This window comes from Sus scrofa, chromosome 11 (assembly GCF_054392235.1).
Source record: "Sus scrofa isolate SSC_HxYL_T2T_F1_AM1 chromosome 11, Sscrofa_HxYL_maternal_Yorkshire_Landrace_v2.0, whole genome shotgun sequence".
Lineage (NCBI taxonomy): Eukaryota > Metazoa > Chordata > Mammalia > Artiodactyla > Suidae > Sus > Sus scrofa.
In genome coordinates this window covers 5,949,061-5,972,631 of record NC_139393.1, presented here as the reverse complement: position 1 = coordinate 5,972,631, position 23,571 = coordinate 5,949,061, and the positions used below count along the sequence as shown (strand labels likewise).

Below are 23,571 nucleotides of genomic sequence, written 5' to 3'. Positions count from 1 at the left end.
TGTTAAGTACAGTAGACATTGATTCAGAGTGACAGTCCCTCAGAAAACCAACAGCCAACATCTCTTTCTCAGGGTGGGGTTAGAGTCTTGAAATATACACAGTGTTATGATGGCTGCTCTTGGATGTACACGTGGCCAGAACTGAGAACCAAACAGCCGGATTGCCAAAGGACTGGGGTGGGGGGCTTATCTGAAGCTGTTCAGGGGTCGGTTTTTAGACGGATTTGGCACACTCCATTAAGCTGGGGGCTACTTTGGCAAATGTAAAGCCGGACAAAACAGACAGGCGGCGGCAAGCTGCTTCCTTAGCGGGAACTTTCTGTTTGTTCGCACTTCACGCCTCTATGTCAGCGACACTACTGCCTGGATTTGCGTCTTTGACTGTTTCAGACAGAAAAATGAAAGCAAACTTTTCTCACGCCCCAGTGGGTCAGTCTTGTAAAGCAGGCGTCGGGGAGGCATGGAGGCATCTGTGCGCGGCCCCAACCATCAGGCGAGATGCAGCTCAGGTGGCAGCGGTCTCGCTCCCTCCCCCGCGGCCTGACCCATCAGCAAAGGGCCGGACCCTCCCCAAAGCCGCTCGGACCCACCCGCGCGCCCGGAGCCGCGGGAGCGCTCGGCGGGCACCCGGACGCAGGTGCGCGCCTCTCCGCCCTCGGCCGCCGCGCAGGCTCCCCGCCTGGCGGGGGAAGGCAGCGCTCGTCTCCGCGCCGCCCGGCAGGAAGCCCGGGGAAGGCCGCCACGAACGCCTGCGCCCCGGAGATCGCGCCCGGGAGTCCGGGCCCGTTCCTTTTCTTCTCTGGACTCGTTTGGTCTCCACGCTGCTTCTGTCACGACAGGTACAATGACTTTTTCCGCGGCGCAGCCCGCTCTGGGCGGGGGAGGTACAGGGAAGCCGAGCCCCGGGCGCCCACAAGCCCCAGCGAGGAGCGCGGGCGGCGGCTTCCAGCGTCGGGGCCCGAGCGCCCCGGGCGGCGGCGGCGGCGGCCGGGCGGGAGGGACTTGACTTTGAAGGCGAGGTGAGAGGTCGGCGCGCTCGCCGCAGTCCCGCCGCCCTGCCCGCGGCCGAGCTAGCGCGAGGTGTCCGGCAGGCGGCGCTGCTGCCCCGGCGGAGCGGCCGGGCTCCCGCCCATCCGCGGACCCGGGAGCCGGGAACTGCGGGCGGGGTGCGGGAGGGACGCCAAGGGCAGCAGGCAGAACCGCTGCCGGAGCAGCGCCGCCGAGCGCCCACGGCCCTTCGCGCCCCTCGGCTGCGTGTCCAGCCTCCCGGCAGAGGGCACGGGGTCCACCGCAGGGGGTGTCGCCTGGCTCGGCGGGTGCGACGAAGCCACCCCTTTCCGCCTCTCCCCACCGCGCTCTGGCGCTGTCGCCCCCAGCCCCCACCCTCCACGGCCACCAAAAGGCGTGGCCCGCCCGGCGGAGAGGCCACGTCCGCCTCCCGCCTCTGGGCCGGGGGCGCTGGGTGGGTGCCCGCCGCCCACGCGCCCCGTCTCGCAGACAGCCGTCTCCCTGGCTCGCCCCTCACCGCCTGCAGATACTGTCCAGTTTAAACCATGAGTGGCGGTTTGTGCGCTGATCCCCAACCTGGGCCCACTTTGGGGGGTGCGGGGGGAGGGGGGGAGGCGGAATCACTCTTAATCTCGTTTCCCGGCTAAATAATTTACTCAAGGTTTTCTCTTCCTGCCAATTCCCTTCCCTGCACCAGTGCCCTTGACTTCCTGCTTTGTGAAGCCCCGGGCAGAGAAGGGCCAAGTCTTAATAAAAGTTAATATTAATAGCGGCGGAGGCGCCGGGCAGGTGCTTCCCCGACTTCATCGTCCCTTCTGCCCTGCGCCCCCTCCTGCTCCAAACCCAGCCCCCTGCTCTGGCTTTCCTTTTAAAACTGGAGGTGGGCTTTGGGGTGCACTTCGGAAATACGGGCGCTGGAGTGCGAACCCCGGGGCCACGTTCTTTGTAAACCACATCCGCCTGCGGTTGCCTTGCGCGCCGGGGGTGTCAAAGGTCGGGCGAGCGCACGGTAGCCGCCCGCGCGTCGGGTCAGAGGAGCGCGCAGGAGAGTCAGCAGGTTGGATCTGAGCGATTCCTGCAGGAAGTGGACGGGCGGAGCAAACCCGGGAGAGGTGTGGGTGTTGCAGGGGGGCGGCAGGGGCACAAACGTTTAAAAAGCAACCAACCCGTGCTGTAGAGAGAGTACCGCGATAATTGCAAAGACGCTTTTTCCTAACGCGAGGGCAAAAGGTTCAACCAGGCTACCTTTCCCCGCAGGGAAACCTGGTTCGGTTTAAGCTTTTTAAGCCCCCACCCCACCCCCTTTTTAGGGCCACACCCGCGGCATACGGATGTTCCTAGGCTAGGGGTTAAATTGCCTATGCCAGAGCCACAGCAACGATCCCCTTCTGAGCCGCATCTGCCACTCCAAGGCAGGGCTGACATCACCAGATCCTAAACCTACTGAGAGAGTCCAGGGATCGAACCCACATCCTCAGGGATTCTAGTCCTGTTCTTAATGGGCTAAGACACCAGGGGGAAGTCCTGGTTTAAGCATTTGGGAACCCAGGCTGAGGCCTTGCACCAACAATTCCTTCCAACCAATTGAAACAGCGCAGATGTGGGGACAGGGTTAAAATGTATCCATTTTCTCCATCCTAGCCCCCTGGGATACCAGTGCTAACACCTGGGTGCATAGCATCCCCGGAATTTTGGTGCTTATATCGAGTATCACATATCTTCTTCCAACTTTATATCTCCTTTAAAAATATGAAGGCATACCTTACTTCGTAACTTGCTTTTATCCATTGATAATCTATCACGGGTTGTCACATAGAAATCCAACGGACTCTTTTTAATGGTCACTGCATTTTATAAATCTGGATATACCAGAATTTTAGTCATTCGCTTATTCAACAATTGATTTAATGTTTATCATGTTCTAGGTGCTGGGAAAACAGCATCAAGAAGACAGATAAAAATCCCGGTTCTCAGGAAGCTTATATTCTGGTGGATAGAGGCTGAAAACAAACATATTCATTCCGCTGCTTCCTTGCTACTGATGAATATTCACCTTGCTGTCAGCATTGTGCTGTTATAAATGGTATAAAGGTAGACATCTTTATATATATATATATCCTTTTCTATCTTTCTGTTTATGAAGGATAGATTACTCAAATTGGAAATCCTAAGTCAAAGACAATGCTCCTTTTAAACTTTTTTTCATTTTTAAACTTTAATACATATAGTCATTACTTTCCAAAAAGGTTTCACACGACTGCACAGGTGCCTGTTAGTGAGTTCCCCATTCCTGATGGGCTCTTTGCACTGGAGATTATTTCTGAAGTTTTTGTTAGTCCGATGGACAGAAAATGCTAACGAATTTTATGTTCCGCAATTGCTAAGCAGGCTGAGCATATTTTCATTCTTTTTTGGTGTTTGCATTTTTTGTGTTCTGCTTGAATCCATGATTTTCTAGTCAACAGAAGGAAAGGAAATGGAGTATTTACACGTTGCAGGTCTTATACTTGATTCTTTACCTTAAATTATTTCATTTGGGAGTTCCCTGGTGGCCTAGTGGTTAAGGACCTGGTATTATCACCTCTGTGGCGTGGATTCCATCTCTGGCCTGGGAACTTCCACATGCTGCAGGTGTGGTAAAAATTATTTTCTTTTTCTTTTCTTTTTTTCTTTTTCTTTTTTTTGTCTTTTTGCCAAAAATTATTTTCATGTAATCCTTGCAAATACCAACATCTTTCCTTATAGGACAGTTTATGATCCCGGCCTTTCTTTTTCTTTTTTCCTTTTTTTGGCCAAACCCGTGGCATTTGGAAGTTCCTGGGCCAGAGATCAAACCTTTGCCACAGCAGGATCCTTAACCACCAAGCCACCAGGAAACTCCTGATCAAGGCCTTTCTGACGTCAGACACCATGCTCTTTTAGCCACGGTGGAGTGTTCTCTGAATTGCAGACTTTCTGGTATCTTTTTTTTTTTTTTTTTGTCTTTTTGCTATTTCTTGGGCTGCTCCCGTGGCATATGGAGGTTCCCAGGCTAGGGGTCTAATCAGAGCTGTAGCCACCAGCCTATGCCAGAGCCACAGCAACGCAGGATCCGAGCCGCATCTGCAACCCACACCACAGCTCACGGCAACACCGGATCCTTAACCCACTGAGCAAGGCCAGGGACCGAACCCGCAACCTCATGGTTCCTAGTAGGATTCGTTAACCACTGCGCCACGACGGGAACTCCCCAGACTTTCTAAGTATAAAGGCAAAGCAAGAATCATAAAACAGTAGGTAGCCGTCAGAAATACCATTTTCAAATTTTAAAAGCAAATTAAAAATGACCAAAACGTATTTGCTACAAAAGTGTCAGAGGGTTGTTTTCCTTGCTAGGATAAAGAATTCAAAGCAAAATGATGAGAAAATTGATAAAGACTGCTAATGAAATACCATCAATAACATAATACTTTAAAAATCCAATACTCAATGCTGGTGAGAGTATGATAAATAAGCACCTCCTATGCTGATAAGACTGTAAATTAATATATTTTGAATGGCGATTTGGCAATATATTTTAGAAGTCTTAACATATACCCATTAGGTTTAGTAAATTCACATCTAGAACTAGTCAAAGGAAGTAATCAGAAGTAGGGAGTTGGGAATAAGTGTTCAACATCAATGTTTTGGATAAATAAATTATGGTATACCCATTCAGTGGAATATTATATAGTCATTAAAGCTGCTATCTTCAGAGTACTTCATGATCTGAGGAATACCTTTTTTTTTTCTTTTTTGGGCCACACCCACAGCATATGGAGGTTCTCAGCCTAGGGGTCCAATTGGAGCTGTAGCCACTGGCCTATGCCACAGCAATGCCAGATTCGAGCCGCGTCTGCAACCTGCACCACAGTTCACAACAATGGCAGATCCTTAGCCCACTGAGCAAGGCCAGGGCTGGAACCTGTGTCCTTGTGGATACTAGTCAGATTCGTTTCCGCTGTGCCACGATGGGAACTCCAAGCCATTGGTTTCTATTAATTTTGAAATCCATCCAAGCATATATTCATTTATTGATCAGGACTCTGTCCTGCTCCCTGGGAGTGACTCTCTGGGACTTTACCCTCTGCCCTGTGGGTCTTTGTCCCCATTCTCTGAATCATCCTTCCTTTTTCTATAGAGAGTAGTCAGTGATTGCACATTTTTTCAGCTTGCTTTCCACCTGAGTTTGGGGATCTAAAGACCCCATTTCATTTTGTGCTACCTTGGTTCCTCTCAGTTCAAGCTGATATGATTCCCTTAAGATCTTTGTGGATTTCTTATGTTGCAAATTATAAAAATCTGCTCCATTAGGTAAAACCACCCACAGATCTCTGCGAGAAGCCCGTCTCTATCTTGAGCCCCCATGAGGCTGTTGTGCAACAATGCCTTTAAGATTTTTAGAAGCCCTACTGTTTTACAGATAGTGTAAGGCTTTCCCTAAAATCCTTAGAAGGCTGAAGAGGTCCAGAATGTGCCATCTCACAAGTGCCACTTTGGGGGGTTCCCACTGTGTTTCAGCAGTAGTGAACCAGACTAGTATCCATGAAGACTCGGGTTCCATTCCTGGCCTTGCTCAGTGGGTTAAGGATCGGGTGTTGCCGTGAGCTATGGTGTAGGTCACAGATGCGGCTTGGATCTGGCGTTGCTGTGGCTGTTGTGTAGGCCGGCAGCTGCAGCCCTGATTTAAGCCCTAGCCTGGGAACCTCCACAGGGCTTGGGTATGGCTCCATAAAGACAAAAAAAAAAAAAAAAAAAAAATGCTGCTTTGGTTGAGCTGTAGGCAGTTGACCATCAGCAGAAGCAGGAAGAGTTCTCCGTCCTTCCCTTTCCTGCCTGGATGTAAATGTCCCTTGGTGAGGGTACACCCCTCTCCTCTGCACCAGGAAATGGAGAGCAGTTTTGTCACTGGAGGTGGGGAGAGTCAGGGCCACGTCTGCACACTGCATCTTCCTAAAATAACCTCACCTGCCTTCAGTTTTCTTCATACGTTTCCTGGTCACTTCCCACATGCATGGTGTCTCCAAGCCCAAACCCGCTTTCCTTTGTGAAAATGCTGTATGAGGCCTCAAGTCTAGTCCCTTCCTTGAGTTTTCCTTCTCTTCTGTGAACTCCTATCAGATAAAATACAGTAAAGTATGTTCTTTTTTATTCCATTTTTTTCCCCTTTTTTGGCCACCCCGGTGGCATATGGAGTTCCCAGCCCAGGGATCACATCGAAGCTGTTGTCGGTGACCTATGTCATAGCTTTGGCAATGCCAGATCCTTTAACCCACGTGCTGGGCCGCGTGTTGAACCCCAGCCTCTGCAGAGACCCAAGTCACTGCAGTTGGAGTCTTAACCCACTGTGCCACAGCAGGAACTCCAGGACAGACATTCTTTAGATCACAGGCTATTTGAATTCAAAGCTGGAAGGCCCCAAGGTCATGAGACTTCTTAACACAGGGGCTCAGGGCTCCAAGAGCAGGTGTTCCCATAAACAATGCAGAAGCCACATGACTTTTAATGACCAACCACACGGAGTCACTTCCACCGTATTATACTTGTCAAAGCAGCCACAAGCCCATCCAGATTCAAGGACTAAAGAGGAAGGACATCCATGTCCCCCCCTTTTTTTTTCTCTTAAGGACCATACCCGCAGCATATGGAGGTTCCCGGGCTAGGGTCCAGTCAGAGCTACAGCTGCCAGCCGACACCACAGCCACAGCAACACAGGATCCGAGTTGTGTCTGTGACCTACACCACAGCTCACAGCAATGCCGGATCCTTAACCCACTGAGGGAGGCCAGGGCTAGAACCCACATCCTCATAGATAATAGTCAGGTTCGTTAACCGCTGAGTCACGACAGGAACTCCCTAAATATTTTAGAATGTATCTTTAAAAGATAGGGATGCTTCGATCATTATCATACCTTAAAAATAGCACTTCTGAACAACAAAAAAAACCATCAGCAAGATGAAAAGACAACTTACTGAGTAGGATAAAAATATTTGCAAAGTGTATATCTGATAAGAGGTTAATATTTTAAAATATAATATATAACTCAATACCAAAACCCCCAAACGATCCTGTTCTTAAAATGGGCGGGAGTTCCGTCATGGCTCAGTGGTTAACGAATCTGACTAGGAACCATGAGGTTGCGGTTCGATTCCTGGCCTCGCTCAGTGGGTTAAGGATCTGGTGTTGCCATGAGCTGTGGCGTAGGTCGCAGACGTGGTTCGTATCCTGCATTGCTGTGGCTGTGGTGTAGGCTGGTGGCTACAGCTCTGATTTGACCCCTAGCCTGGGAACCTCCAAATGCCATGGGTGCAGCCCTAGAAAAGACAAAACAAAACAAAACCAAAAAAAAAAATGGGCAGAGGATCTGAATACACACTTTTCAAGACAAGACCTACAGATGGCCAACGGGTAAATTGAAAAGATGTTCTAGATCATTCATCATCAGAGGAACCCAAACCACGATGATATGTCATCTCAAACATTAGTTGGACTGTTATGAAAAAAAAAAAAGACAAAGAAGAAAGGAAATAAGTGCTAATGGGGGGTGTGGAGAAAAGGGAACACTTGTGCCCCGTTAACAGGAATGTAAATTGGTGCAGCCACTATGGAAGCAGGGTGGAGCAGCCTCAAAAAATTAAAAATAGAACTACTGTATGACTCAGTAATTCCGCTTCTGGGTATATAGCCAAAGAAATAAAAAAACACTGACGTGAAACGCTATATGCACCCTCATGCTCCTTGCAGCATCATTTACTAAAGCCAAGACACAGGAGCAACCTAAGTGTCTGTCACTAGAATGAAGAAAATGTGTGTGTATACATGTGTTTATATGTCATATTAAATGACTTATATTTATATGTCAAAAAGAATGAAATATTGCCATTTGCAGCAACATGGTTGGACCTTGACACAGGACACCGAGGGGAATGACATTTCTGATTGACTTAGAAAAAGATGAATTCTGTATGATCCCTCTTCCATGTGGAATCAAAAATAAAAGAACAAAAAACAGAGCCCCCAGGCCCTGAGAACAGATTGGTGGCTGTCTGAAATGGGAGTGCGGTGATGAAATGGGAGAAGGGGTCAAAAGACCCAGATTTCCAGCTAGAAATACAAATGCCATGGGCATGTCACATACAGCAATGGCGACCTTGATTAAAACTCTGTGCTGCCTATTTGACAGCAGCTAGGAGACTGGATCTTGAAAATTCTCCGTGTAAGAAAAAGTTTTTTATAACGATGCCTGATGCTGGATGTTAATTAGAGTTGTTGTGGTGATCATTTTGCAGTGTACGCAGATAGTGAATCATTTTGTTGCACACCTGAGGCGGATGTGTTGCTATTTCTTTCCACCTCCGTTTTAAAAATAGTAATTATTCTCAAATGTCTAGTCTGTGTTCAAAGTTGCGGTTGTCTCAGAAGTGACCCGAATGTCTTGTAAATGTGTTATTTTATGGTCTTGTTTTTTAAAAAATGGGGCACCAGGCAGGTTCACAAATTATGATTGATTGACCTATCTCTTACGGCTTTATTAAGCTCTAGTAGGTTAACCCCTTGTTCTCTTTGTCTTTTGAATCTTACAATGTAGTTGTTGACGAAAACAGCGTGGTTTGTCCTGTTGCTTTGTTCCATTCTGGTTTGTTGATTATATCGTCATAGTATATCTACATAGTCATAAATATATAAATCTATTCTCTCTTTCTGATATAAATGGTGAGTGAAAGTGTAGTCTATATATGAAGCCTTCTGGTGTTTTGGCCGTGCCCGAGGCATGTGGAAGTTCCTGGACCAGGGACTGAACCTGCGCCACAGCAGTAATCCAAGCCACAGCAGTGACAAGGCTGACTCCTTATCTGCTAGGCCACCAGGGAACTCCCTAGGAGGCCTACTTTAGATAGGGTGGGCAGGAGATTTTTGCGGAGGTGACACTGGAATAGAGCCCTTGGTGACCAAAGTGGCAGTGACGATGACAACAATAAAAGGCTGGTTCTTGTGGAAACATAATATCTAGGTGCTGCTCTGAGTGCTTTCCACATGCTAACTCGTTTTAGCTGCACAAACCGGAAGAGGCAGCATCTCTTACTGTCTGTGTTTTCCAGATGAGGACCGGCAGGGCAGGAGGTGAAGGAAGCGGCTCAAGTGTACACAGCAGGTGGGAAGGAGCAGCTAAAGCAGATCCAAGGTCAAGGAGCTGTCCAGGCAGAAGAATTGTGACACCTCCGGCTGAACAGTGGCCCCCAACCGTCGCCAGGTCCTAATCCCTGAGGTTGGTGAGTGTTGCCTTACACGGTGAAAGGGACTTTGCTGTCGTGGTTAAGGGCATTGAGGCGGGGAGGCCATCCTGGATTGTCATCACGACGGGGGCAGAGGGACACTTGGGACAGACACGAAGACTGTGGCGGCAGAGGTTGGCCTGGTGGGGGGAGGGGCAGGAGCCCAGGTGGGGGTTATGGGTGGGGGCTGGTGACCACCGGAGCTGGAAGGGCAGGAAACAGACTCTCCCCAAAGCTGAAGCCTCCAGAAGGAACGTAGTCCTGCCGACACCTTGGGCTTCTGACCTCTAGAGCTGCAAGAGAAGTTTGTGCCTCTGAAGCCACTAAGTGTGTAGTTAATCTGACAGCAGCAATACCTTAAGTGACTATAGGAAGCGCCTGTGCTCTTTCTGGCCTTGGGTCTCTGTCCCAGCTGTCCTCTGCACACACAACTCCCTCCCCTGTCCCCTCTCATCTCCTTCGGACTCTGCTAGATTCCCCCGTGTCCCCAGGCCTGGTGTCGCCTCCTGCTGTGGTCCTTGAACCCATTGTATAAACCTCTGTTCAAACGCTTCTTACACTGTAGCATATCTGATGTGCCCTTTTGCTCGTCTGATTCTTGCTTTTGATGATGGATTTCTTGACAGCAGGGATCCTATAGTTTGTCTTTTTCTAGCCCCAGGAATTGTCTCAGGGTCTAGTAAAATACGACGCAGTTCCTCCAAGTTTATGGAATAATAGCAAACAAACAGAAGACCCCCCAGTAGGGTATCACACCATATGAAGCCCCATAGTAAAAGCAACATGCTCCACCGTCCTGGGATTCTGCAGCCAAGTTCTGACAGGCACAGGGGGCGGGGGCTGGGCCTTCCAGTCCGATTCTCCCCAGGGAGGCTGAACTTGAACTGCCTGGTCTGTAGCATCCTAAGTCCCGCAGCTTCCCAAGGGCTGTGCAGTCTGAACCCGTTACTCTGCCTGTGGAGGCTCACAGGTCAGCCCGTGAGGAATGAGGTGAAGGGCGACCCCACTGAAACCGGATCCATTTGGTGCACCTGTTAGTCAGGGTCCTTTAAATCACTCACCTTTCTTCTCAACACAAAGTCAGGTTTATTTTTATTTTTTTGTCTTTTGAGGGCCGTACCCGAGGCATATGGAGGTTCCCAGGCTAGGGGTCCTTTTGGAGCTACAGCCGCTGGCCTACACCATAGCCACAGCAACGCAGGATCGGAGCCACGTCTGCGAGCTACACCACAGCTCTCGGCAATGCCAGATCCTTAACCCACTGAGCGAGGCCAGGGATCGAACCGGAAACCTCATGGTTCCTCGTCGGATTCGTTAACCACTGAGCCACGAGGGGAACTCCAAAGTCAGGTTTAAATAAGAAAAAAAGACACACACCACTATCTATAAAATAGATAACTAACAAGGGCCTACTGTATGGCACAGGGAAATCTACTCAAAATTCTGTAATAACCTATATGGGAAATGAACCTGAGAAAGAATGGATGTGCATACGTGGTTCACTTTGCTGTACACCTGAAACTGACCTTAGAAAGCAATTATACTTCAACAACGAAAACAATTTTTTAAAGTATGGTTCAAGTAAGAAAAAAACATTTATTTTTTATTTTCTTTAGGCAGGAAGTAATTTAAGATAGGATGCTCGTGAGAGATGCAAGCTGGCAGGCAAGGAGACTCTGCCCCGCCCCCAGGATCCGGTGGGCCACCGTTTTATCCTCCAAGGGAAGTGGCGTCAGAAAAAACATTCTAAATCATCTGTAATCTCTTTACTCATAATCACTGATAGCGTTCAAAATAGTGTTATTAATGTTAAAATGATCCATTACTAGTGTTAAGAATACACACGATGCAGAAGAACATAAAGCAAAATGTGAAAGCATACCCAGTTCCACTCCCCAGAGTGAACGACTATTAATATGGGAGTGTACTTTTGTCCAGCCTGCAAAAAGAAAAAGGTATAAAGCTACTCAAAAAAAAAAAAAATCCAAAACTCAACAAGATCCCAACAACGGTAGTATAAATAACAAAAATTTCACAAAACCTACTAAGACCAATTAATTTCTTTAGAAAAAAATCTTAGGGAGTTCTCATTGTGGCTCAGGGGTAATGAATCTGACTAGTATCCACAAGGATGCGGGTGCGATCCCTGGGCTCCCTCAGTGGGTTCAGAATCCAGTGTTGCCGTGAGCTATGGTATAGGTCGCAGACGTGGCTCGGATCTGGTGCTGCTGTGGCTGTGGCTGAGGCTTGCAGCTGTAGCTTTGATTGGACCCCTCTCGTGGGAACTTCCATATTCTGCAGGTGTGGCCCTAAAAAGCAAAAAAAAAAAAAAAAAAAAAAGGCACCTTAGTCTCACATTTGTGACAGGCTGAACACCTCATCTGGGGAATGTGCTTGGAATGGGACAGGAGCCATGTGGACACCCAGCCCCTCTCGGATAGTCAGGATGCAGTGGATAAGGGTAATGGGATTGATGCGAATGCTCCCGATAGAGGTTTGCGCCTCATACCTGCATTTTGTAAATGGTGAAAATAAGAGCTGAAAATGAGCTCTTAACCCGCGTTTACTTGTTCCTGGCTGAACTGGTAGGTAAAGAAACCTGGGGTCTTGAGTTTCCATTTTTGGTCTCGGTGCCTCCCTCCCCAGGAATTCACAGCTGTGGGGCATTGAAAGTGACAGCTCTGATCAATAAATAGCTCATGTGAAGTGATTTTATTTAACCTCTAAGGTGAACGAAAGTTCAAGGTGAAGCCATAGCTTTTACCTGTCAACATGAGCCTTACTTGTGACTGTTTGCAAGAATCCAGCCCTGGTGGCTGATTTTTTGTTTCTTCAAACATGCTTTCCGTTTCCAGAGTCAGCTGCAAGGCTGGCCTTGGAGAAGCAACCTCCTTATTTCCAAGAGAAATCGGTTACACTTGCAAAACAGGTTGAAAAGTTAACATCGGAAATGGATTCTGTATTTGCCTGTTTACTTTCTTGACGGAGCAGAAGACGCAGACAAAATTCACTGTCACCTTCCATCCTTGCTGTGACTCAGCGTGACTCTCAGATGTTGCTTTTTTAAAAAAAATCATATATTCCCCTTTTCCTTGCTAACCTCTAGCACAGGAGAGGATCCGTAACAGGCCTATCCTTGTGGGCTGGACAGACTGATGGATACGCTAGTTAAGTTGTGCATTCATCCATTCCTTTTTATCCAGAAGACTTTGTGCCTACCAGGGCATTGTGTCAGGGGCTGGCCATGCACACGTGCAGTCCACTGGCCTCACCATCCATTTCTTTTTCTGCTTTTTAGGGCCGCACCCACAGCACATCAGCACATGGAAGTTCCCAGGCTAGGGGTCAAATGGGAGCCTCAGCTGCTGAACTACCCCAGAGCCACAGTAGTGTAAGGATCTGAGCCACATCTGTGACCTACACCACAGCTCACCACAATGCCAGATCCCTGACCCACCGAACAAGGCCAGGAACTGAACCCGAATCCACGTGGATACTAGTTGGATTCGTTTCCGCTGAGCCACAACGGGGACGCCCCCACCATCCGGTTCTCACGGCATCCACAGTGGCCCCTGTGTAGTACTAGCTAGAAGGTTGAAACCTACATTTCCCAGAAATCTTAGCAGCGAAACTTCTGGGTGCAGTTGCGGTTCTGCCAGTGCGATGCATTCTTGTCATATCCGGCATTCTTCCGTTGAGGGGTGTGCTGACTCCCTCTGGCAGATGTTCTGTGGCCAAGTTCCACATGCCACTGTTGGGCCATCACCTTCTCGGACGTGGTGCAGCCGCGGAGGTGTCAGCCGTTTCCCCAGCTCTGTGTTACATCCTCGGAGCCATGACCTGAAGCCAAAGGTCTCATGGTAGCTTGCCTCCTGAGGATTTTGCAACTGCTGAATCACCTTTTGGTTGAAATGCCTCAAGTGCTTTCTCTTTTCATACTGAATCTTTTCAGATAAAAGGAACAAATGGGATTTCCCTAAAAAAGCTCCCTATCAGCGGAAAAAGACAGTGCCGCGTGATTAAGGCGATGATAAAGTTTCGAAGCAGCAGGTGCAGTGGGAGTGGAGAGTGAGAGCAGGCTGTGGTCCAGGGTGTCCAGGTACCTCTTACTGAACAGCAGCCATCCCCAGACTTAGGGGGCCCCACCTCTCGCAGTCTGGGGGGTTGCCTGGGCTTGGCTGGGTAATCCTGCTGCTGGTCTCATGTCATTGCAGTCAGGTGGCAGCCGGGGCTGGGGTTTTCCAGGGGCAACACTGAGATGCCAAGGGTCTCCCCTCTCCCCGCAGCCTCTCCACGTGGATGTTCATGCCGTCTCACCAGCCAGGTCGCTCTCCAAACACACATGTCAGGCCTTCCAAAGTTTTAGGCCCAGCAATGGCACAGCATCCATTTGTTGTTGTTGTTTGTTTAGATTTTTGGGTGGAGGGTTTTTGTTTTTGTTTTTTTTTGTCTTTTTTAGGGCCGCACCCTTGGCATATGGAGGTCCCCAGGCTAGGGGTCGAATCAGAGCTGTAGCTGCCAGCCTTCACCACAGCCACAGCAATGCCAGATCCGAGGCACATCTGCGACCTACACCACAGCTCACGGCAATGCCGGATCCTTAACCCACTGAGCAAGGCCAGGGATCGAACCCACAACTTCGTGGTTCCTAGTCGGATTCGTTTCTGCTGTACCACGACGGGAACTCCTGGGGGGAGTTTTAAAAAACTTTTACTGGAGTATAGTTACACTATTAGTTTTAGGTGTACAGTAAATATATATATTTTATATATACATGTGTCCATTCCTTTTAAGATTTTTTCCCCTATAGGTTATTACAGAATATTGAGTGTATTGGGTAGGTTATCCTGTGCTCTACGGGAGGTCCTTGTTGGCTTTCTGTTTTATGGATAGTGATATGTAGATGTTAACCCCACCTGCTCATCTTTCTCTCCTCCCCACCTTTTCTCTTTGGTAACCATAAGTTTGATTTCAAAAATCTGTGAGTCTGTTTTTGTGAACTTATTTCTCCTCAAGATAGCTTCTCTTGTATCACTTTTTATTAAATTCCACATATAAGTGATCTCACATGGTATTTGTCTTTCTCTGTCTGACTTACTTGGTATGATAATTCCTAGGTTCCATCCATGTTGCTGCAAATGGCATTATTTCATTCTTTTTTATGGCTGGGTAATAGCCCATTGCGTGTATGTACCACGTCTTCTTAACCCCTTCATCTGTTGGTGGACATTCAGATTATTTCCGTGTCCTGGCCGTTGTGAATAGTGCTGCTATGAACACAGGGGTACATGTGTCTTTTTGAATTGTGGTTTTCTCCAGATTTATGCCCAAGAGTACGACTGCTGGATCATATGGTAGTTCTGTATCACAGCATCCGTTTTGTTGCAGTTTTCTGGTTCACAGGAGTCATAGGCATAGTCCAGGTGTTGCGGCCGTGGCCTACACCCAGATGTGGAGATCAAGAGGCTTGACTCCCCAGGGGCAGGTCAGAAACTAGCTACCGCAGTTGTCTGTGTGTATGTGTGTGTGTGTATAATTTAAGCATTGGAGTTCCCTGGTGGCTCAGAGGGTTAAGGATCTAGCATTGTCATTTCTGTGGCGTGGGTTGCTGCTGTGGCGTGGGTTTGATTCCTGGCCCAGGGACTGCCACATGCTGCAGGCAGGGCTAAAAAGTAAATAAACAGGAGTTTCTGTCGTGGCTCAGTGGTTAACGAATCCGACTAGGAACCATGAGGTTGTGGGTTTGATCCCTGGCCTCCCTTAGTGGGTTGGGGATCTGGCGTTGCTGTGAGCTGTGGTGTAGATCGCAGACGTGGCTTAGATCTGGCGTTGCTGTGGTGTAGGCTGGTGGCTACATCTCCGATTCGACCCCTAGCCTGGGAACGTCCGTATGCCGCAGGTGCGGCCCTAAAAAAACAATAGACTAAATAAATAGATAAATAAACAAGCAAAGTGCAAGAAGAGATAAGTCAGAGAAAGTCATGTTCTCCCAAAGTCCGGGGAGAACGGAGTTTGCATAGAGTGTGTTTTCTGCTCCACAGATGTTTGAAAAAAGTGCTTGGTGTTTATACACCTGTCATTAAAACTGTCACTATTTAAAAAAAAAAAAAAAAAAAAAAAAAAAAACTGTCACTATTTGGGGACCAATTTACTTTTGAATATTATTGCTATGGCGATCTTCGCAACTATTAAAGAAGCAAAGGAGAAAAATTTCATAGGACGTGGACCGAGATTTTCAAGGAACATAATTTCAGTTTTTATACCATTTTCCAATCATATCCAAGTTCCAGGTAAGAGACTGGGTCATGGTTTCATAATTATAGATTACAGAACAGACAAAGCATGATGGTTAAACACACCCCACTGGCCCGCTTCTGAAGGCCATTGTCCAGCATTGTGTGGTCTGTGGCTTCTAAGACCTAGAAAGGTCACTTATCTTTGCTGTGATTTGGAACAGGGCAGGAGTTCCCCTATGGCACAGCAGGTTAAGGATCCAGCATTGTCACTGCAGTGGCTCAGCTTACTGCTGTGGTTCTGGTTCAGTCCTTGGCCTGGGAACGTCTACATGCTTTGGACCTGCCCCCCCCAGCCAAAAAAAAAAAAAAAAGAAATAGTACATTCCCAGAGCTTCTGGTGTAAAACAGAAGGTGAACATTGTGTAACATGATGTTTTGAATGAAGGATGCCAATTTCCGACTCTGTATCATTCCTTAATAACTTGGCTTCAGGGGGCAAAAGACACCCTTTCTTTCTTCATAGGGATCCCATCTCACCACGATGGTATAAAATATAAAGTCATAACTTTAATAACGATTCCACTTCAAAGTCCAGGCCTCAAGTGGATAAGGTGAGTAATTCTTTTCCACAGAGATAAACTTTAACCGTCCATGAGGGTCTCCGGAGAGCCAGAAGGGGTGCTCAGCAAAGCTTCTGGAAAAGAAATACATAAGGCCTGTAATTCCTCCCTCCACAGCTCAGCCTGAGCCTCAGCGCACCCTGACGTGCCCGCTGGTCCAGAATCTAATCAGGAGACAGAACCAACGCAGGTTACTTCCGCAGGGAGAGGAGTCAGATGCTGGAGAAATGAAAAGGTTTGAAGGCGCATGCAGGTGTCCAGGAGGCAGTAACTGCAGAAACCAGGTGCCACCCTAGGGCTGGGGCGACCAAGGGAAGAGCTTGTCAGTAAGAAAACGGAACCCCGAAGGAGCTGTCCCCGGACTCAGACTCCGATCTCAGCCTTTGTGAGGTGGTTGATGCCTTTGACGGGGTGCTGACCCTAGAAAAGCTGCAAAGGGGGTTCAGCAGCTACTGATGCGGTAAACTGCCCTCACTGGAAGATGCGTGGCCGGGGCTCCGCTGAGGGGACCAGGAAGCAGAAGCCAAGGAGAAGCCCTTCAGCCTTCAAGCCTCCCTCCAGTGTCTCCTCCTGGCCGGCAGATTTGAGCCCACAGCCAGGTGCCAAGGGAGAAAGTACTTTTCCTGTGTTGGCTCAGCCCGAGCACCACTGGGCAGAGTCTGGAAGGGGGGGGTTGAGGCCAAGAAGTAGGAGCTTAATCATATCTGGAGTGAAAGGTAAGTGACATGCCCCCTCCCCTCCGCCGCCAGCCCCGCTCCCCTTCTTTTTTAGCCCAACGTTCTGGCTCCAAAGAAGCTTTGAGCTGGTTTCCAATAAAAGCACATACTAACCAGGGCATTTATTTATTTTTTATTTTTTTATTTTTATTTTATTTTTTTGCTATTTCTTGGGCCGCTCCCATGGCATATGGAGGTTCCCAGGCTAGGGGTCGAATCGGAGCTGTAGCCACCAGCCTACACCAGAGCCACAGCATCTCGGGATCCGAGCCGCATCTGCAACCTACACCACAGCTCACAGCAATGCCGGATCGTTAACCCACTGAGCAAGGCGAGGGATCGAACCCTCAACCTCATGGTTCCTAGTTGGATTCGTTAACCGCTGCGCCACGACGGGAACTCCCTAACCAGGGCATTTATAGCAAAAAGCCTTAAAACAGATAAAAGAAAGACCGAACACCATTCAGGATGGTGTTTTCCCAGCACTGTATGGCAGCCAAAGTGGAAATATATTTTATATTATGACTTATAATAACTGCAAAAGCTTCCTGTCTTTATCCTCACTACACACAATACACTCTGATGTTTTCTCTTCTGCTCTTTTTTAATTTTTAAAAATTCTGGAGTTCCCTGGGGGCCTAGCAGTTGAGGACTTGGTGTTGTCAGTGCTGTGGCTCGGGTTTGAGCTCTGGCCTGGGAACTTCTGCATGCTCTGGGAGCAGCCAAAAAACCTCCACACACACACACAAAAACCCACAACTAACCAATCAAACAAGCAGACGACCCACAGCCGAACAAAGCCAGGAGTGATAGGATTAAAACCCAAACAAACCAACACAAAGTCTGATACCAACCCATGAAGCTTTCATCAGTGGCTAATAGGTTGCAAGCCTCCTCTTTGAGAAACACTGATTTAAAGGAAGAGGAGAAACAGTGTTGAGAATAACCTGTAATACTGAGGGCCCATTTTTGTACCAAAAAGTGCTTTTCGCATACACCTGAACCCTCATTACAGTCCTGTGAGGCAGGTGTTTCCCCCACTGTACCGATGAGAAAACAAACCTGCAGATGCCCAGTGATGCATGGTGAACGCAGAGCTGGAAGCCACATTTTCATTTCCCTTTTCATATGCAATTATTTCATGGGTGCAAATCTTTTTTTTTTTTTTTTTTTTTTTTGGTCTTTTTGCCATTTCTTGGGCCGCTCCCACGGCATATGGAGGTTCCCAGGCTAGGGGTCTATTTGGAGCTGTAGCTGCCAACCTATGTCAGAGGCACAGCAACGCGGGATCCGAGTCGCGTCTGCAACCTACACCACAGCTCACGGCAACGCCAGATCCTTAACCCACTGAGCAAAGGCAGGGATCGAACCCTCAACCTCATGGTTCCTAGTCGGATTCGTTAACCACTGCGCCAGGACGGGAACTCCCCCTTTTTTTTTTTCTGGTCCTTAATTTTATTTTACTTTTAAAATTTTGACTGAAATACAGTGGATTTACAATGTTGTGGTAGTTTCAGGTGTACAGCAAAGAGACTTAGTTATTCGCGTATATACATGTATATTCTTTTTTATACTCTTTTTCATTATAGGTTATTACAGGATCTTTAGAGAAGGGTTCCCTGTGCCATGCAATAGCGCCTTGCTGGCGCTCTGTTTTATACACAGTAGTGTGTTTATGGAGGCCGAGTTTTCTGACCAAAAATCTCAGCCTTCCTCAATCTGCTTTGCCAGGATGAGAGACACGGTTGAGCTCCAGCTGAATACTGAACACTTAAGTTTTCTTTTTTTGCCCCCCACCCCCATGGGCATGTGGAAGTTCCTGGGCCAGGGATGGAACCCAAGCCACAGCAATGATAATGCTAAGTCCTTAACCACTAGGCCACCAGGGAACTCCCGAATTTCGATCTTTCTGACAGACAAGACCAGTCATGCTCTGTAGGGTGCGCACGGTCAGATGAAGTAAGCGTGCAAATTTGCAGAACAAACTTCCTCCCAGCCCCAAATCCCAGCACACGGGTTCCACACCTGGGCTATGCATAAAAATAGCAACCTGGGCTGGCGTTTTCTTCTGTAGCTTTTGTAGAAGATACCCAATTAGGATGCGGATTTTTTTTAATGCAGACTCTTAGGAACAGTGGTAGAGACTGCTCACTGTCCCCAGGATCCGTCCTACCCTTCCTCCTTCAGTGCTGTTCCCTCCCAAGTTTAAGGAGACAAGCGGCCATCCAGAATAAACTCTACGCTCTCCAGCCTGCTGTACAGCTAGATGTCTTCACGTACCTCCGTCCTGTTCCAGGCTGTCACTTCCTTGAAGTGTCATGCAGGGAAAGAGGACCGCGATGGTTTTCTGTTGTTGCAGAGGCGAACTGCTCCACAGTCAGCAGCACGGATCGGCGCAAATCAGTCTTCTCTCCCAGCTTCTGTAGGTCAAGAGCCCCGTTTGGTGCCGCGGGTTTCCCTGCGCCGCGTTTCGCAAAGTCAGAATCGAGTTGCTGGCCAGCGGGGCTCTTCTAGGGAGGCTCTGGGAAGAACTCGGGTTGCTGGCTGGATCTGGATCCCGTGGTTGTAAGACTGAGGTCCCCATGCCTAACTGACTGCCACGTGGGGGCATCCCTTAGCTCCGGGAGGCCTCTGTCCAGTCCTGGCATGTGGGTCCTGCATCCCAGAGCCAGCAAGGGCACGTGGCACCTCTCTGACGCTTCCTTCTGCCGCATCTCTTGGATTCCGGCTGGAGAAAAGTTTTTCTGCTCTTATGGGCTTGTATGATTAAATTGGGCCCATCACATAACCCAGGATTAAGTTAGGGTTCCTGACCCAACTACACCTGTAAAGCCCCCTTTGTCCTATGATGGAACATACCCACAGGTTCAAGGGATTACAAGGTGACACCTTTCAGGGAACACCCCCTCCCCCACTGCCACGGGCCTCCCCTTCTTCCTAGTTTCCTAGAAAGTGGGTGGAGTGCCATACTGGCCTGTGAAGTGGGGGGTGCAATTCAGGGGCAGCAGAAAGGGAGGTCAGAGGGCCCCAGACACCTCTGGAGCAATACTGCAGTCCTGAACCACCTGCCTCCAGACTTCCGCATAGGAGAGACGTTAACTTCTCCCTTCAGCCACTGCTGTTGGGGTTTCTAGGTCAGAGCCAAGCCTGTGCACACAGTAAGATCTGAGGAAATGACTTATCGACGAAGTTCTGGGACAATCACCTATTCTTGGGGGCCTCGGGAACCCTACACAAATGCTACTTTGTAAAGAGACTTTCTGGCTTCAGTCATCAGGCGGTCCTTAAATGAATGAAAACACATGTGCCTTATGTAGAAAACTAGTTACACTGGCATCCATTGCCGTTCGAAGTGTAGCCTCCGCATGCCTGGCTTTTGCCCCTTTGTAATAAAGAGTTGGTATTTATTTTTCTTCCTGCCCGGCTAGCACCAAGGTGACTCTTCTTGCGAAGAGCCAGGACAAGACCCGGCGACCCCGGCACAGGGAGGACCTAAGGGCTCCAGACAAAAGGGCACACATCGGTTTTGTGTCACCGTTGTTGTCCCCGCTGGGGCCCACGGAACAAAGTGCTGGGATGGCGAGGGGGATGGGGAAGAGCTCAGTTTCCAGAGGAACCATCCTACCCACCGGTGTATGAACACTTGGCACAAATCATTCAAGCCTCACGCAATCACACGAGGGAAGTTGTGAGTTGACAGCCTCAAAGGGAGGTGCTCATTGCCCCGCGTTCAGAAGGGCCATACACAGTGGGTGCAGACCAGGTGTTAAACCTGCCCAGAGTGCCGCCGAGAAGCAGCACTGCTGATTTCCCTGTTTGTCCAGAGACCCTGCTCCCTGCCCTCTGCTGGCTCTCAGGACAATAGGCGGCATGAAAGTTGGCTTGTTTTGACAAAGTCTGTGTGTTTGTGAGTCTGCGAAAGGCGCACTCATCCAGAGGAGAAATAATTGACTTTGTTGCACCCTGATCGAGGATATTAGACTTTCAACATTAAATTAAGCCATGCAGTTATTATATGGCAGTAAATTCAATTACAGAGTATTTTCAATGGTTTTAAATCTTGGAGGTTATTTTGACATTTTACTGCATTTCTGGAACTACTGAAGTGGAAATAGTTCCATGTAATATGTCAATTTGACATTGGTTAGTATCAGAGTTCCCTGGTGGTCTAATGGTTAAAGAATCTGATGTTGTAACAGCTGTGGCTTGGGTTTGATCCATTGCCCAGGAATTTTTTACGTGCTGCGGTATGACCAAAAAAATTAGCAATATTTCTAGACATATCTAGATGTGTGAAACTTATGAATTTTTAAGAGCATGTGTAAATAGGAGAAATGATTTTTCAAACTCTTATTCCCTTGAAAATAAGACTAAATGAGAATTCAGGAAAATAACAGAAATAATTCAAATGATATAAATTATGGCAAAAAAATACTGTTACAATTTTTATATGTGTAATTATGACTAGCTATGAGAGTTCAGGGTATTCTCCAATGCAGACAAGTATCTTGACTGCATGCTGATGATGTGACATACATTTGGAGTGTCCATATGTTCTGTATTTAGGGAAAGACTCTCAGCAATTCAACTTAAAAGTGAATTATAGGAGTTCCCTTCATGGCTCAGTGGTTAACGACTCCGACTAGGAACCACGAGGTTGTGGGTTCAAGCCCTGGCCTTGCTCAGTGGGTTCAGGATCTGGCGTTGCCATGAGCTGTGGTGTAGGTCACAGACGTGGCTCAGATCCTGTGTTGCTTCTGCTCTGGCGTAGGCCGGCAGCTATAGCTCTGATTAGATGCCTAGCCTGGGAACCTCCATGTGCCCCGGGGTGCGGCCCTAGAAAAGACACACACACACACAAAATAAATAAAAATTAAAAAAATAAAATTCCCTTTTTTTTAAAAAAAGTGAATTAAAATATTGCTTAAGGCTACAGATATCTGTACTTTCAAAAGCCATGGCGTTTCACTTATGGAGAAAAGTAATTTTAATAAAAAAAGAATAAAATTTTATTAGGCCCGGAATTCCCTATGTGGGTCCTAGGTAACAAACCGGACTAGTATCCATGAGGACATGGGTTTTATTCCTGGCCTTGCTCGGTGGGTAAAAGGATCAGACGCTGCCGTGAGCTGTGGTGTAGGTCACAGATGCGGCTGGGATGGATCTGGCAGTGGCTGTGGCTGTGGTGTCGGCTGGAGGCTACAGCTCCAATTCCACCCCTGCCCTGGGAACTTTCAGATACTGCAGGTACAGCCCTAAAGAGAAAAAAGAGAAAAGAAGATAAAAGACATTACTCTAAGAAATGCTGAGGCTTGCTGGATTTAAGCACTTCAGAGAGCTCAGTCTTGTCCTAATGTTTGCGCTTTGCCTCGCAGAAAATAGATGCACAAGCTACTGAAAAAGTCTACAGGTCGAAAGGGGCAAATGAATTACAGGTGCCATACCCGTTAAAAGCAATAGGCAGGACCTGAAACTATCCCAACCTCTCAGCTGTTGTTCTTGCGTGCTATGAATTGAGTTTTTAAGGCGAGAACTTCAAGGGCCTGTTAGCAAACCTTCAGAAAGAAATATATCGCAAAAGAAAAGGCGACTTCACCCGCGCACTGCTGCTGGCGCTGTGTGACCCGACGCAGCGCACGAGGAGGCCCCGACCCTCCCGCACCCTGCGGCGCGCTCTCCCCCGGCGCTCGGGCTCGCGCTTTGTGCCTCCCAGTGGGCGGGGGTGGGTGGGTGGGTGCGGGTGGTGGCGAGGAGGCCCCACCACGTCTCGCAAATCCCAGGACCGCACCTACGGCTGGGCCCAGACAGCGCTGCGGCCGTCGGCGCCACGTCTGGGAGCGCCTGGTTCTGCAGCGCTCCCCGAACGTATCTCCCTGCACGTGGAAGAGTCCAGGAGGAATGGCGGGGCTCGCGGTCCAGCGGGGATGCCGCGCGGGATGCCGCAGCGATCGATGCTGCCGCGCTCAGCGGGCGCGCGCTCGCGAGCGGGCTGCGCACGGCGCTCGGGCCGGGACGCCGTCTCCCTCCGCGCCGAGGCCGCTCTCCCCAGCGTCTCCCGAGCGTCTCCCGAGCGTCTCCCGAGCGTGCAGGGCTCCCTGGCTCCGTCTTCTGCGTGTGCGGAGTGCGCCGGCCAGAGAAGCAGAGGATGCTCACGGCCCGGCAGGGGAGGTAGGTGCCGCGGTCCCCTCTGGGTTCTGGCCCTGTTGGTGTCTGGACGGGCAGAAAGAGGCCCTGCCCCGGGCCCGGCTGGCTGCGTTTGTTCGGGCTTCTTCCCTCGGGAGTCTGGGCCGGGCGCGTGGACTCGACTGGCCCCTCCCAGCGCCCTGGCCCTCGACCCGGAGTTCGCATCCTCCAGCCGCTGGCGGAGACGGACCCGTCCAGCTGCGCGAAGGTCGCCTGGCCTGGCTTCTGAGGCCGGAGGGATGTGGACCACGGGCTCCGTTCCGCTGCCGATGGGGTCCCGCGTGGCTCCTCGGCCCCACCGCGGTCGCCGTCTTTCACCTCTTCGAAGCCCCGGTGCGAGTCGGGCTTCTCTCTCCGCCGCCTCCCTGGGAGGCTGGCGCCTTGGCCACAACGCTTCGCCTCCGCCGGCCCCACACGTGTGCTGGCGACTGCGCGCCAGGCCCGGTAATGAAATCTTGAAAGACATAATTTCTTCCCATCCTCGCGTTGAGCCCATTTTATGGAGGAGGAAACGGA

The 23,571-nt window shown here is 49.2% G+C and overlaps 1 protein-coding gene and 1 long non-coding RNA gene across 5 annotated transcripts in view; one reads left to right on the top strand and one right to left on the bottom strand.

The window, feature by feature from the left end:
• Positions 1-651: 651 nt before the first annotated feature.
• The window catches only part of LNX2 (ligand of numb-protein X 2), a 370,946-nt gene continuing 348,026 nt past the window's right edge, over positions 652-23,571 (top strand). Inside the window, exons 1-3 of one of the 3 annotated variants that reach the window (XM_084981341.1) lie at positions 652-839; positions 2,934-3,099; positions 9,127-9,293. The gene's annotated coding sequence lies outside the window, so the exon portion shown is untranslated. Of the gene's footprint in view, positions 840-2,034; positions 2,123-2,933; positions 3,100-9,126; positions 9,298-23,571 lie in introns of those variants that run through there. The other 2 variants (XM_084981344.1, XM_084981343.1) reach the window with 2 other exon arrangements.
• The window catches only part of LOC110255797 (uncharacterized), a 440,685-nt gene continuing 427,499 nt past the window's right edge, over positions 10,386-23,571 (bottom strand). For both annotated transcript variants that reach the window (XR_014819123.1, XR_002336628.2), the window contains exon 4: positions 10,386-10,476. This is a non-coding gene — a long non-coding RNA (uncharacterized LOC110255797). The remainder of the gene's footprint in view (positions 10,477-23,571) is intronic.